This window comes from Ursus arctos, unplaced genomic scaffold (genome assembly GCF_023065955.2).
Source record: "Ursus arctos isolate Adak ecotype North America unplaced genomic scaffold, UrsArc2.0 scaffold_25, whole genome shotgun sequence".
In the NCBI taxonomy this organism is placed as follows: domain Eukaryota; kingdom Metazoa; phylum Chordata; class Mammalia; order Carnivora; family Ursidae; genus Ursus; species Ursus arctos.
In genome coordinates, this window is record NW_026622930.1 from 24700117 (window position 1) to 24714006 (window position 13890).

Here is a 13890-nt window from a genome sequence, read left to right on the forward strand (position 1 = left end):
GAAAAACACTTTTCCTGAAGAATACTCTCGGTGGAGCAGTAAAATTTTTAATTTTTAAAAATCTTGACCCAGAGTCCCTGTCTTTATAATAGTCCGTGTGATGAAATGGGAATTGCACGTAAAGCTCTCCTGCTGAACGCTCAGGCACAAGGGTCCCCTGGGAACGCACGTGTGTCACTATCTCCGCTGAGAGATGAACTGGCCGCTTTGTCCACAGAACACGATTCTTCCTTGAAAGAACAACCGACAAACGATGGTTATTTGGGTTTTGGGATACCAAGCAGCTATTTTCCCAAAACTGAAGGGAGCCTGTCACATCAAGGAGAAACAACTGATAATATTTGTTGCCCGTAATAACGTTTGAACTTTCAAATGTTAGGACATGTAGGTCTGCCACGGTGAGCGGGATGGCTGCCCACTACTCAGGCTTTTCCAGGATCAGAGGTGATATCAGTGAACGAAAAGTTTTGATATTGTCTAATGAAGTGTGCTAACAGTATCTGGAAGGACTCGGTGAACCAATATTTTCCCAAATGATTAGTGTATGATGTTACAAAAATTATGAGTTAGAGATCCATTCAAAGTACAAGATAGATCAATGCCTCTTAATACAAGAGTACCAAAAGTTCCCTGATAGGGTTTGAGATTTCATGTTGCAGCTGATCTTTGAGAAATAATCACTTGTCGAGTTGTGGTGTATTATCAGAGAATACCCACAATTATCTGAACATTAGTGCCCTCTTTTCTGATTATGTGTCTGTAAGAGGACAAGTTTTCCTCATAGATTTCTACCAAAACAATGTAGTGCAGCAGATGCTAAAGAGATTTGTAAAAATGAAGAACATTATTCACCTCACCATATTTATCTTGGAAGGCAGTTATTTTTCATGAAAATATGTTATTTATATTAACGTGCAATGGGTTTGTTATTATTGTTTTAAATTAATTAATAAATAATTATTTTTAAAATTCTCAGATTTTCTTTATAAGATGGTAACTGTGATACCCGTTGATAGATACCCCTTAAGCAAAAGGTCTTTGAGGTCCTCAGAAATTTTTAAGAATATAAAGGCAATCCAAGTTCAAAAAGTTTGAGAAGGGCTACCCTAGAAATCAGTCTCTTCTGCAGGTACGAGGGAAAGTGTGGAGGGAAGTTCACGTGGCAGTGCTTGAGATAGTGGAAAACCTGGAAGGAACCCGTCTTCCATAAACTGTGGTCCAGTGAAATAATAGCACATGAATTAGCAGCAGAAATGAATGAATTAAATCTGTGTATATAAACATGGACAAGTTAAAAAAAAATCACAAGTTTTAAAAAGCAAGTTGCAAGAGACTATCAAAACACTTTGATACTATTTATATAATTTTAATTGCAAGATAAAATTATTGATGGAGACATATGTAGTCAATGTATTAAAAATATGCATGGGGTTTGCTCCTGGGGGCTCAGTTGGTTAAGCAGCTGACTCTAGATTTGGGCTCAGGTCATGATCTCAGGGTGGTGAGATCAAGCCCCGCGTGGGGCTCCATGCTGGGTATGGAACCTGATTGGGATTCTCTCTCTCCCTCTCCCTCAGCTCCCCCCGCCCCCGCCCCATGCAGGTGCACACTCTCTGTCTCTCTCTCAAAAAAAAAAAAAAAAATGCATAGGTGGTGCACCTGACCGGCTCAGGTGGTAGAGCATGCGACTCTTGATCTCAGGGTCACGAGTTCGAGCCCCACGTTGGGCATGGAGCCTACTTCAAAACAAATGCATGGGGATGTTTTACACATCACCTTCAAGACAGAGAGCACAAGTAAGCGAGAAAAAGGTAAAAGAGTGAGGCTTATACTCTATAGCATTACAAAATTTCTTCAAAACTGAAAGTTCTAAAGCAAATGAGTAAATGAGTTAAAGTGCATAAGAATTTTATATTGTTTTCTATAATTTTCTATATGTTTCAAATATTTTGCAATAGAAAACAAAAAATCTTTCTTTTCAATAAATGATTTATTTCAGAATAGAGGTAGATAATTTTGTTCTGTAAGTACCACTTGCTCCCCGTTCACACTAAATCAGGGTTCAACATGTACTTAAAGATTGTCAGCATAACCGGTGTTAATTCTTTCTCTGACTGGGGAGCCCTTTCACCTTTGCCTGGCCATACGATTGGGGAATAGAATGTATATGGGAAGCCTTCACTTTCTCTGTATTGTTTTTTTAAGATTCTATTTATTTATTTGAGAGAGAGAGAGAGTGTGTATGAGTGGGTGGAGGGAGAGGGACAAACAGACTCCCTGCTGAGTACGGAGCCCCATTCCAAGACCCTAAGACCATGACCTGCACGGAATGAAGTCAGATGCTTAACTAACTGAGCCACCCACGTGCCCCCTGTGTGTGTGTGCATGTTTTTTTTAAATTAAACTCTATATCCAACATGGGGCTCCAGCTCATGACCCTGAAATCAAGTCACGTGCTCTACTGACTGAGCCATCCGCGACACCACTGTCTGTATCATTTTAAATTTTTACTATAGTAACTTTTTATCAGGAAAAAAATTAAATATGTTTCCACTGGAAAATAGCAAAAAGTTATGTCTATTTTCACTTTCAAAATAGTATTGAGACCATGCTCATCATTTCACTATGGAGTCTGATATTTTTCATTAGACCCTGAATGATTTTTCTGTGTCATTAGTTAATTTTCAATATCACTGTTTTCCTGGCTGCCTAATATTCCACTGTGGAAAGTGCTATAAGTTTTGAAAAATCATTCCTGTGTTTTTATTCAGTTTGGCTGCTTCCAGTGTTTGGCTATTATAAACAATATTGTGATACATCTCAGTTGTATATAGGTCATCTTGACTTTTGATTTTGTGAAGGAGTTTGGAACATATCACTCCAAGGTACTCCACTCTGGCACATTGACTATTTTGAATTAAAGGCACTTGAAAAACAGCAAATAGAAGAAAAACATTTTAACTTTCCCTCTTTTTCTTAAAAGCAGGAGATGTATTCCCATAGGAAAGTTATCTTTCCTATACCAGTAGGAAGGTAACATTCTTATCATCAAGGACAAGAAGCTTGAGACAGAGAGAATTCTATCCAAACAGACCTTGTTAAAATAACTCTTAGCTTTCATTAGCCTGCCCACATAGTTAAGTTACTTTTCCACAATTGCCTCTCTTTATTCAATCTAATATGAAAGCAAGTGGGTTTCGCCTACTTTGGGCCTTCACTCCTTCTGCAGGCTCCCACGTCGCATAAAATGTGCACTTAATAACTGTGCGCTTTTCTCCTCTTGACCTGTCTTATGTCAACTTAATTCTCAGGGCCAGCCAAAAGAAACCCAGGGTAGAGATAAAACTTGCCTGCCCTACAATTATTTCCTGAAATCTTAGCTCTATAACTTCCCTGGGGCAAAGAATTTAGCCTGAGCCCCAGGCAGGGTTGGAATCCGTTCTAACCAGCAGCGATTTTGTCCCTCAGGGAACATTTGGCAATGTCTGAAGACGTTTTTGGTTGTCACAACTGGAGGGGGGAGAGGCTGCTGCAGGCACCCAGTAGGTAGAAACCAAGGATGCTGGGAAACATGCTATTATACGCAGGACAGCTCCCACAACAGAGAATTATCGGATCCAAAATGTCAGTCATGCCGAGATTGGAAACCCTGGAATAGAATGATCACTAATGTGCCTTTGGGCCCTGAAAATTCTTGGGGACTTCTGGAGCGACTCACTGTTTGAATGGTATTGGAGGAGGGGTCCTCTCCCCACCTTGGGAGCCCCCGAGGAGGATAGGCCAGAGCACAGAGTGTTTCCAAAATGTTCTGACTCCTCCAACTGCTAGGGATACTTGCGAACCACAGACTCTCCCGGGAGAGTGCTGCCCAGTGGGTTCCGGGCGGGCCCCAGGGATATGTGCCTATAACAAGTGCCCAACGTGAGTCTGACGAGAACTCAGGTAAGGGGGGTGGGTCCTACCAGCTCGCTATCAGAAGCCCCCAGGGACTTTCTAAGCAAGGTTGGGGGTGGGGTCCTGGAATCTGGGTAGTGGTGGTGTTTGTTTAAGTTCCAAAAGTGATTCTGATGAAACCAGCTTCAAAGTTTACATCAGCTTTGGGAGCGATCTGCGGGAGTTGCCTGAGCACTCATTCATTCATTCATTCGTTCATTTATATTCAAGGTGCTAGCATTAAAGAGATGAGTTCGACACAGAGTGCACCTGACTCAAAGATCTAATAAAGAAGGTGGACTCATTAGCAACTCATTAGCAATTCAGCTGCCTTGAGGAAGGTCTGAGCAAAATTCTTTGAGCACGAGGAGGGAGGGACCCACTGTGCCTGAGGGCTTCAAGGAGGAGGCTGGCTTTCAAAGTGGGTCTTTGAAAGAGGAGGGAGCTGTAGGGAGGAAACCCTGCATTCTTGACTGTGCAAGCAGTAGAAGGAGGTCTCTTGGCCGATAGACGAGGTAGCTGGTCCAGAAAGAGGATGGGAGGGCACTTGTCCTCTCCTGACTCAACACTCAACACAGCTGTGCAGCACAGCTGCATTTTCAAGCATCTTTGAAACTGGGTAATACAAGCAATATGCATGAAGTCTTGTTTGTCCAAAATTTGACATAATGCAGATCCTACTTTGTATCTATTTCTATAGGAAAATGAATCTTGAATTCTGTGAGTTTGAAATTAGGAGAGGTTTTCAGGAATTCGTCTCTCACATAAAATCTGGCCTGCTTTGGAGTGAGCACCTGCTGCGCGAGGGACCCCCGCTCTGGGTTCCAAAGAAGCAGAAGGCCCTGCCCCATCCTGGAGGAGCTCGGGGCCCTTGCAGGTCCCCTCTCCTATACCCCACTCCCTGGAAACCTTTGATGTGGGTCAGGCTGGGGAAAGGGCAGGTGGAGGATGCTGGGAGGAGCCTGGCCGAGAGAGGCAGTCTGGGGCCAGGCGGGGACAGGATGATGGCTGGGGGAGCTATACTGGCGTTTTCGAGAGGCCTCCAGAGCAGAGAACAGACAAGGGGCAGGAGAGCTGGAGCGGCCTGCCGACGGGAGACACAGTCGTCCCTTGCCGTCCCTCTGTTCTTGTCCTCAGAGCACGACTCTTGGCTGCGGAAGTCCTCCGTCAATAAGCATCAATTGAGAGTCTACTATGCGTGGAGCATTGTTCTGTGTCCCAGGGCCACATCTGGGAACAAAATACACAAGATCCCTGCCGTCATGATGCCTACGTTCTTGTAGGAGACAGATCACGAGCAAGATCAACAGGCAGTTTACATAGTGTAGCAGAAGGTGGTAAGTCCACTGGAGAAGAGTGGAGTCTAGAAGGTGACCATGCACATGGGTAAGCGCGCGTGAGGTGCGTGCTTAGCTGCACGAACTTTCAAAGGCTGTCAGGGAAGGCTTCTCTTTGAAACCTCACATTCCTGTCTCAAGACATGTTTACACATGTATGTTTGTATGAGCTTTTGCCATGCTTATATGAGTGAGGTTTTTTTTAAAGATTTTTTTTTAGTTATTTATTTGACAGAGAGAGACAGCCAGCGAGAGAGGGAACACAAGCAGGGGCGGTGGGAGAGGAAAAAGCAGGCTCCCAGCGGAGGAGCCTGATGTGGGGCTAGATCCCAGAACGCCGGGATCACGCCCTGAGCCGAAGGCAGATGCTTAACGACTGCACAACCCGGGCGCCCCTATAGAAGTGAGTTTTTTGCCACTGAAACTCCTCTAAGGGCAGCGACTATCTTGCCTCTGACATTGTCCACGGGACCTAGCACAGGGTGGGGCCCTTCGTGAGTATTCAAAAATACTCTCTGGATGAACAAATGAAAAGAAATGAATACATAAACAAAAATAGAATGAATGAAAGAAATAGAAAAAGAGTCTGGCTGTCCAGCTGTTTCGAATTTGGGCGTCTAGGCCAGATGTTACAGAGTCTTTGCACGTGTCCAGGCAGAGACCCTGGAGGGAAGAAAAGGAGGTGCCTTGGGAAGGGGAGAGCCCAGGGTAGGGCTGGGCCAGAGGGTGGGAGGGTACGGTGGGATGGGGTGGGGTGAGGCGGAGGGGGTGGAGAGGAGACAGAAGAGCTGGAAGAACAGGAGGGGAGAAAACAAAAGATCAATAAGGACCATCAGGAGGTGACAGCAGCCAGCCGGGGAGCGCTCCTCCCTTGATTAGAATTCATGAACTCCCTTCTCACATTAAGTCTTTATATGACACCTGGCCTTTAATGCAAAGCTGGCTGCGAACATTAAAAATTAAAAGCCGAAGGTAGGCTACATCCATCTCTGATAGCGCGGCTCCCCTCCTATCTGAGGTCTGCACAAAGCTATTACACATTGATAAATTATTTTGGGTAATAGCCGAGATATTACATTGTTTCTGAGTGAAGGTAAAATCTCTCCCTGACACGGGCATTTATCAGGAGTGCCTTTCATCTTATTTATTATGGGCCAGGTGAACACGGGACTGTGGCCAGCAGGGGTGTGGGCTGGACCCCCTTTCCCTCCCCCACCTCTCCTTCCTGTCCCTCTGGCTCTCCCTCCAGGGGCGATTGGTGGGCCTGTGACAAGTTAATTATTAACTAGAGATACACACTTCACCTTAAAAGGGGCAGGGGCTCCTGGGGAAGAGGGAGGCTTGGTGATTGAACAATCACGGGGTGGGGCGGTGGCAGACCCATCTTGGTCCCACCCAGTAACCGGACTCTAGGCCCATCCCTATCCTGCCCACGTCACCTGGGAGGAAGTCCAAACAGCCAGTGCCAGGTTCCCCTGGGCCCTCCCCACCCATTCCGACAGCGGGCAACCAATCACAGTCGCTGCGTGTTGGCTCTGGGAAGGGACGGAGGCTTGGAGGGTTTCACCTCTAGCCCCCTCCCAAACACACGCACCAAGGATACATCTTGAGAAGCCACTGCCCCCTGCTTCGGAGTTCCCAAACTAGTAATCGTTGCTCCTGCCCTTCCTTCCCCCTTGCCAACCTCCACACCCCCATCCCAGACTCCTTTGTAGAGTCCTCCGTGCTAACAGTTCCAGAACACAGCCTTTGGAATCCAGTTTGACTGTAGGCAAGTCATTTAAACGATCCGAGTCTCCGTGTCCTCAGCCATAGTAGGAGTGTAACAGTACTGCCGACCTCTCGGGGTCGCCGATATAAAGGGTCACGTCAGGACTGGCTGGGCGTCCATGTGGGGCCTTCTGGGTGGGGTGTGTGTGAGGTTGTGGGTTGACATACGTGGCAGACGCCCTGCCACACACAGTGACAGCTGCCGATGTGGGCCATTTGGTTTGGGGGCCTCAGGGGTCATCCGCTCATGTTCCCTTTTGGAAAAAGCCTTCCTTCTAGAAATGTTTGCCAAGTGCCTTTGTTTTCCAGGCACTGCGCTAAGTGCTAACTAGATGAGAATGAACATTGCAGACCGAGCTCCTGCTCTCCGGCTGTTCACCTCTGACGGCATTGGCCTGCTGTTCCCCAGAAGGGGAAAGCAAGTGCTGGGGATGATTTTGTCCCCGAGGGTAGGCCGGCTCGCTGGCCTTCCAGGCCTGGGTCTGTCGGCTTCGTCAAGTGTGTGGCACACAGTCCGTGCTCACTATCTTTGGAACGGATGAATGGATGGCCAAAGCGGCCGACACCAGTCCCCAGGGGGACAGGCATAGGCTTGCTGAGCCTCACCGGGCCCGTGGTACAGTCAGCTCTGCTTTCTAGCGAACAGAGGCGGCCAGCTAAGCTCAGGGGCTGGGCCATCTCAGAGCCCCAGGGAGGCAGGATGAGCTCCAGCAAGAAGGAAATGGCCCTTTGTTGCCAAGTGTAAGCCAGGCACTGCGGGCCCTGCTGCTGCCGGTGGAGCCAGCTGCCCGGTGACCAGACATCCATGGGACCTACCAACCAGCAGGAGGGGGAGGGGAAAGTCACCCCAGGACACACTCTCCCTCTGGGCCCAGCGTCCCATTCAACCTGGGAGGTGGCCCAGTGCGGAGGCCAGGTGCTCCCCGCTGTCATGTTCCACTAGCCTGGCCGTGCCTCTCCAGTCTCTCCAGGTCCCCCAGCCCACCCACTTGAACTTGGGTGGGACCATCTGACTGCTTCTCAGTTTTGGCTTCAGCCTTGCTGGCTGTCCTTCCAGTCTCCCAGTTCCATTCCCTGCCAGCCAGGACCAGCTCCACCCGTGCACCCAGCCATGCTTCCCGAAGTCCAGGAAGGATGCCTGGCCCCTGACAGTGGATGAACTTGGGCATCTCCGAGAGTCCTGGCACCGGTCTGTCTTCTTTGAGGATTTAGTTGTCAGGCTGAACCGGCTCCTTCTAGATGGGGGTCTTCTTACTGCGGAAAACACGAGTCTGAACCAGGGACTCCCAGCCACTGTCGCAAGCTGTTTTCTCTTCTTCCGCATGTGACATACCCTGCTGGCCAGAGAGTCAGTGCTGCACACTGCTGAGAGTGGGTCTTACTCCACAGGTGTGACAAGGCAGAATAAAGGCTGAGATGCTGCTGTAAAAAGAAGCTTGTGTCAAGTGAAGTGAAAAGAAACGCCTTCTAGGATTAGCTCCATGATGGAGTGATAAGTCATCATCGTCATCATTAGAAGCGGAGCCAACTCCGAGTGTCCACTGTGTGCCAGGCACTGTGATAAGCACTGTGTGTCCAGTCTCTCATTTAAATCTTCATAAAAACCCAGGAAGTTGGTTACAGAGGCTCCGAGGGATCAGCAGTGAGATGCAGAAACGGGATCTGATCCTGAGTCTTATTCTAGACCCCATGCTCTTAACCGTTACTCTGGAAAGGATCTTTGTGACCAGCCATTCCACCTCTTACACGAGGATCTGTACTTCCTTACTCTCCAGAGAGGGAAACCCATCGCCTAGAATCCGGCAGTGCGGGGACTGGATTCCGAGGACCCTAACTCCAAATCCAGAGCTTGTCTGTACTGCGCCCCCTGTTCACTAGGAACGGCTCTCCCTTCCTCTCATCCTGTCCCTCCAAGGCCGAGGGGATCATAGAGGCAGAGAGCGAGCCCAGGGCCAGGAGACCTGGGGCCGCGATGTGAGCAAAATGTTGCCAAACCGACAGACATTGCCTGGAGCCCCTGGGAGCTCCAGGAAGCTGGTTCGAGGGATGGAAGCCAGAGTCAGGTGCCAAAAGAGCCGTGGGAGGTAGGGGGTGTGCAGGGACCAGAGGGCCCAGGTAGGTCAGAATTCAAGAAACCCGTGAAGGCAGAGGCCATGAGGCCCTGTTGAGGACACTGTGGAACAGAGGCTGGCAGGGCCCAGGGTTGCTGAGGCAGGGAAGATCCCAACAGGCTGGAGTTGGAACCACGAAGGGGAAAGGCATCGGCAACATTGCGAAGGCAGGAGTTTGGGGTCAGCAAGGCCCGGTGATGAAAGGAGGCGTGTGTCGTAGTTACTCCAGGAGAAAACAGAAGCAGCCACATTAGTGGCAGCCACGGGGGTGGTGACAGGGGAGGAGGAGCGCTTCGTTGCACGACCTGCTTGGGTCTACGCAGCAACCTGAGAGAGCCTCGGCCTGGGCTCAGAGGGCTTCTTGGTTTCCAGGTGAGCGTTGGGAAGGAAGAAGATGTCCAGAGCATCTCAGAGGTCTTTTCTGAGCGTCGGATTAAATATTTTCCCTGTGTTATTTTCACAAGCAGCTGTTATAAATATTTAACTTGTATTGATCGCATGTTTGTCAGACTGGTTTTTGGTGGTTTTTTGTTTTGTTTTAATGGAAATTTGTGTTGAGACCAGACCACACAGGAGCTTGAATTTTTAAGGGCTGTTTTTGAAATCAAGGGAAAAAAATCAAAGATAATAAAAGGACATGATACTACTGGAGATACTACTGCTCCCTCTCTGCTTAATGTAAATGTAAAACTGGTTTTTTTAAATGTTAGTAAGGAGGGGTGCATGGTATAAGGTATCCGTTATCCTGAATTTACCTCTCATCAGGGCTTGCCTGGGTCCTCAGAAGTCTCTCCATCTCCAGAAGGAGTGCTACAACCCGGTAGGAAGTGTGTTCCCTACTTCCCACCTTTAAGAACCTTTAAGAACGCAGAGGCAGGCTTGGAGAGGGAGTTCCCTCATCAGATTGGCACACGCATCACAACTATTCAGGATGCATAAGCCATCTACAGTCTACAGTCTTCGCTAATTCTGCACGTTCCTAATCTTAGCAATATTTCAAGCAGCTCGGTTTTAGGCTTGGCTATTTAGAGTTAATATTGCTCTGGGGGGAGGGGGGTGTGAGGAGGGGTGATGAGTTCCTGCAAACCCAGTCCCTCTGCACCCAGAACTTGGTACGGGGGCAGTGGTCAGAGGGAAACAGAGGGAGAGAAAGATATCAAGTGTAGTAATCAGAATGAAAAATGGAGCCGCGGTTACTTTAAACAAGAGCTAATTCATCACAAGAACGAGTGGATAAGTAGCTGAGTTTCAGGCGTTCAGTAAGTTCCCCGTTCTGCTCCAAAAATTATTCCACCCCTGTCTGCATGCTCCCATAAATCATCCCTTCTTCACATCAGCTCCGATTACCAATTACTCCTGCCTGTAACACGCATTCCTTGCCCAACACCATCTGATGGAGCCCTGCCTTTTAATTTTACAAATGCCTTTCTTCCCCCCACTTTTTCTTTCTTCTTTCTCCTCCAGTCTCTCCCCTACCCCAGCCTACCATTCTCTCCCCTTCTCCTTCTCTCCCTGTCCTCTGTCATCTCTTACTTGCATAAGGCCCCTCCTCTTCCCCGGGGCCCCTGCCCACCTGGCCATCTGCAGTGGTCCCTTGCGAAGGGAGGGAAAGCCACCTTGGGTAGCAGTGGTCCCCGGAAGGCCTGGGGAAGGCGTGGGAGGGGGACGTGTTGCATCCATCCCCGGCTTGCTTCTTGGTCTGTAGACCTGGATGGAGTTTGAGTCTATGGTTCTCACAACCTGTTGGAAGGGGCTATCGATTGTCCCTATGGGGACAGCTTTACACCCCCACCTCGTTCCCCCTCCAGGCACCTGCCAGTGAGAACAATGGTCTCTGTGAGTATTTACCGTGGTTTGTGTTGGCTATGTGGGAGCACAGAGGTACAGTCTCTGCAGGGCTCTGAAATCCCTTCGAAGAAGTTCTGCCTTCTGGCTCAGCTTCCACTCCTGACCCAGAATGACCCGGCACTGCGATCCCCGGGCTTCAGTATGACTGGGGCACTTTCGCGTTCTTTGCCACATGGACCATGTGCTCTTAAAATCAGCTGTCAGTTGATTTTGAAACTTAACTTTGACCTAAGCAAAAATTCATGAAGTCATGTGTTTGAAGTGATAGGTCTATTTTCCCCGGTACCTGTGAAAATAAATGCTTAGCTACTAACCAACGAACGTAGCTCTATCAAGCAGCATCTGCCCACATACTACACGTTAGAGCTTCACCCTCTCCTGTTTGCTCAAATATGTGCCCTGATGGCCAATGTGGGACTGAGACACAGAAGTCAGAGTAGCTTGGACCTCCGAGATTGTCACTGCCCATTCCAGGACCACCTCCAGGGACCAAATCAGGAGGCATGGCAGAGGTCCAGAAACCTGGAGTTGGAAAAGTCCCCCTGGGGGCTCCTGCCCCTGCTTTTAGAAATACGAGTCTAGCTGTACTTCAAGCCTAATTTGCTTTGTGACCTTAGGAAAATCACTTCTTTCTCCATATTGTAAGTGCTTGAGCTGGGAGAACCCTAGCTGTCCTTCCTACCTTATGGAGGTCAGAGAAGACCCCAACTGGATGAACTAAGCGCAGGATGGATTTTGAAAGGTGCCCAGCTCTGTTCAGGTGGGATAGGGATGCATGGCTTGCTTCCTACAGCAGCTGCATGGGGATGGGACCCAGCCCCGCCCACCATGGGCTTCCGCCTGCTGGCCTCACATCCCCACTTGGCCATCTGTTTTGATCGGCTTTGAAAACTAAAGATTCCTACAGGCTTGGGAACCGCAAAAGTGGATTCCAAGTCAGTTCCATGATGGTCATTTAAATCCAATTGTGCATGGGGCATGGAGATACCAAAAGTCACCTGGAAGCCCAGGGTGGGCACCAGGGTGCTGCTATGCAAGGATCTAGTGAGCGACATTTCAAGAGGCACACACTCTCAGGGTCCAGCCCTGCTCTTGCACAAATGCGAGAGTGAAGGCTTCCTTAAATGCTGTGCCCTGGTGTCTGCCTGCCTCCCCCGAGGCCTGGCCCTGCAGAAGCCACAGTGTTGCTGGATGCAAGTCCGTGAAGGCAGGGTGAAGTCAGGGGAAAGAACCCATAGCTAACTGAACATCCAAGGGAAAAGGCACTATGCCGGGTGTGTCCATGCACGTCAGAGCATCATTAGGTCATCTTACACCCGAGGACCTATGGGCTTAGTGAGGTAGAAGAACCTGCCCAATAAAAGGAGAGGAAGGAAGGAATGAGAGATCTGGAATTGCCTTTCTCACCCAGTGTTAGTTAAAATAGAATTGTCCCACCTCATGGATGAGGCCGACAAGACCCCGAGCCCTCATGCGTTCTCCGCATGGAATCATTTACCACTTTGCAGTCGCTCATTGCCCAGGAGGGTTTTAGATCACTGGTGCACACTTACACCCCTCACATCCATCCGCCCATCGAACATGACCAAGCAGGCATCCGTGCAGACACAGCAGAAAATTTCAAAGCCTCTTTTTGGGGATCTGAGAAGCCAGTTAGGAGACAAAAGTAGCTAGTGATAATAAATGAGACCAAAGAAAGTAAAGAAAGGAGGGTCTCAAGTATAATCAATGGGAAAGAGACTTACTCCAGAAAAGCAGGCTGAAGATGATTGTCAACAGACAACAGAATTTAGCCCTGAGCTTCCCTGGTAAATACAGCAGCTGCTGTTACCCAGTAAAAGCACCGTGCTGATCGGACGAGAGGCACTTTCTCTACACTAAACTGTTACGCGTGATTTGTTGCTGAGAATCTTTACATAGGGGGCACTGACAGCAGCAAAGCCAAAAATAATAATATAGTAATAATAATAATAATAATAATAATAATAGCTACCATTTATTGAATAGGTACTTCCAAATGTGACTTAATCGAATTCTCACAGTTACACCGTGAACATTATTGCAACCCTGTAAAAGTGGGAAACTGAGCCATCCAGCAACTTGGCCACGATCCTACAGTCGGAAGTGGCAGGTGGGATAGAGAGCAGGTTTTTCCAAAGTGGCCAGTTTCCCTTGGCCGCTCCGTCTGTAAAGTCAAGGCAGCCAGTCACAGGAGGAAAATCACCTCTAATTACTGAAGGGAAGTATTAAATAAGTGACACAAACATTGTTAATTCACTGTTTCGCCCCCCTGCCCTTTTATGTCGTAATCAATCTTGGTTGATGGAAAGCAGAATTTCTTCATGTCCCCAGTTTATTGAAGTCCTCGCTTCCTGTGTATTCGGGGTGCATAGAGCTGCGGGGGGAGAGCTCCCACCGCGGAGGGGGGCACAGTAAGGGAGAGACCCAGCGTGGTCAGGTGCCCAGGAGCATCTCCATGACTGGGTGCAGTTTGAGTGAGGCTCTCTGGAGCAGTGGTTCTCCAGGTGTGGTCCAGCACCAGCACCTGCGAACTCAGCAGATCCGTGATCCTCGGACCCCATCCCAGACCTACTGAGTTGGAAACTGGGGTGGAGCCCTGCAATCTGAGGTTTAACTGGGTTTAGTAGTTTTCGATGGTGGCTGCGTATTGGCACCACCTAGAGAGCTTTAAAAAACACCCGTGCCCATGTCTTACCCCAGGATGCGGGATGTGGCCGGGCACTGGGAGTTTTTTAAGTTCCCCAAGTGATTCTAGAGTGCAGCCAAGGTTGAAAAGCCCCAGTTTAGAAGTCAGAGGACCCTAGGCTTCACCCCAGATTGGTGCCCCCCAGTGACAGGATTGGGGGGGGGTCTCCCACTGGTCTCAGTGG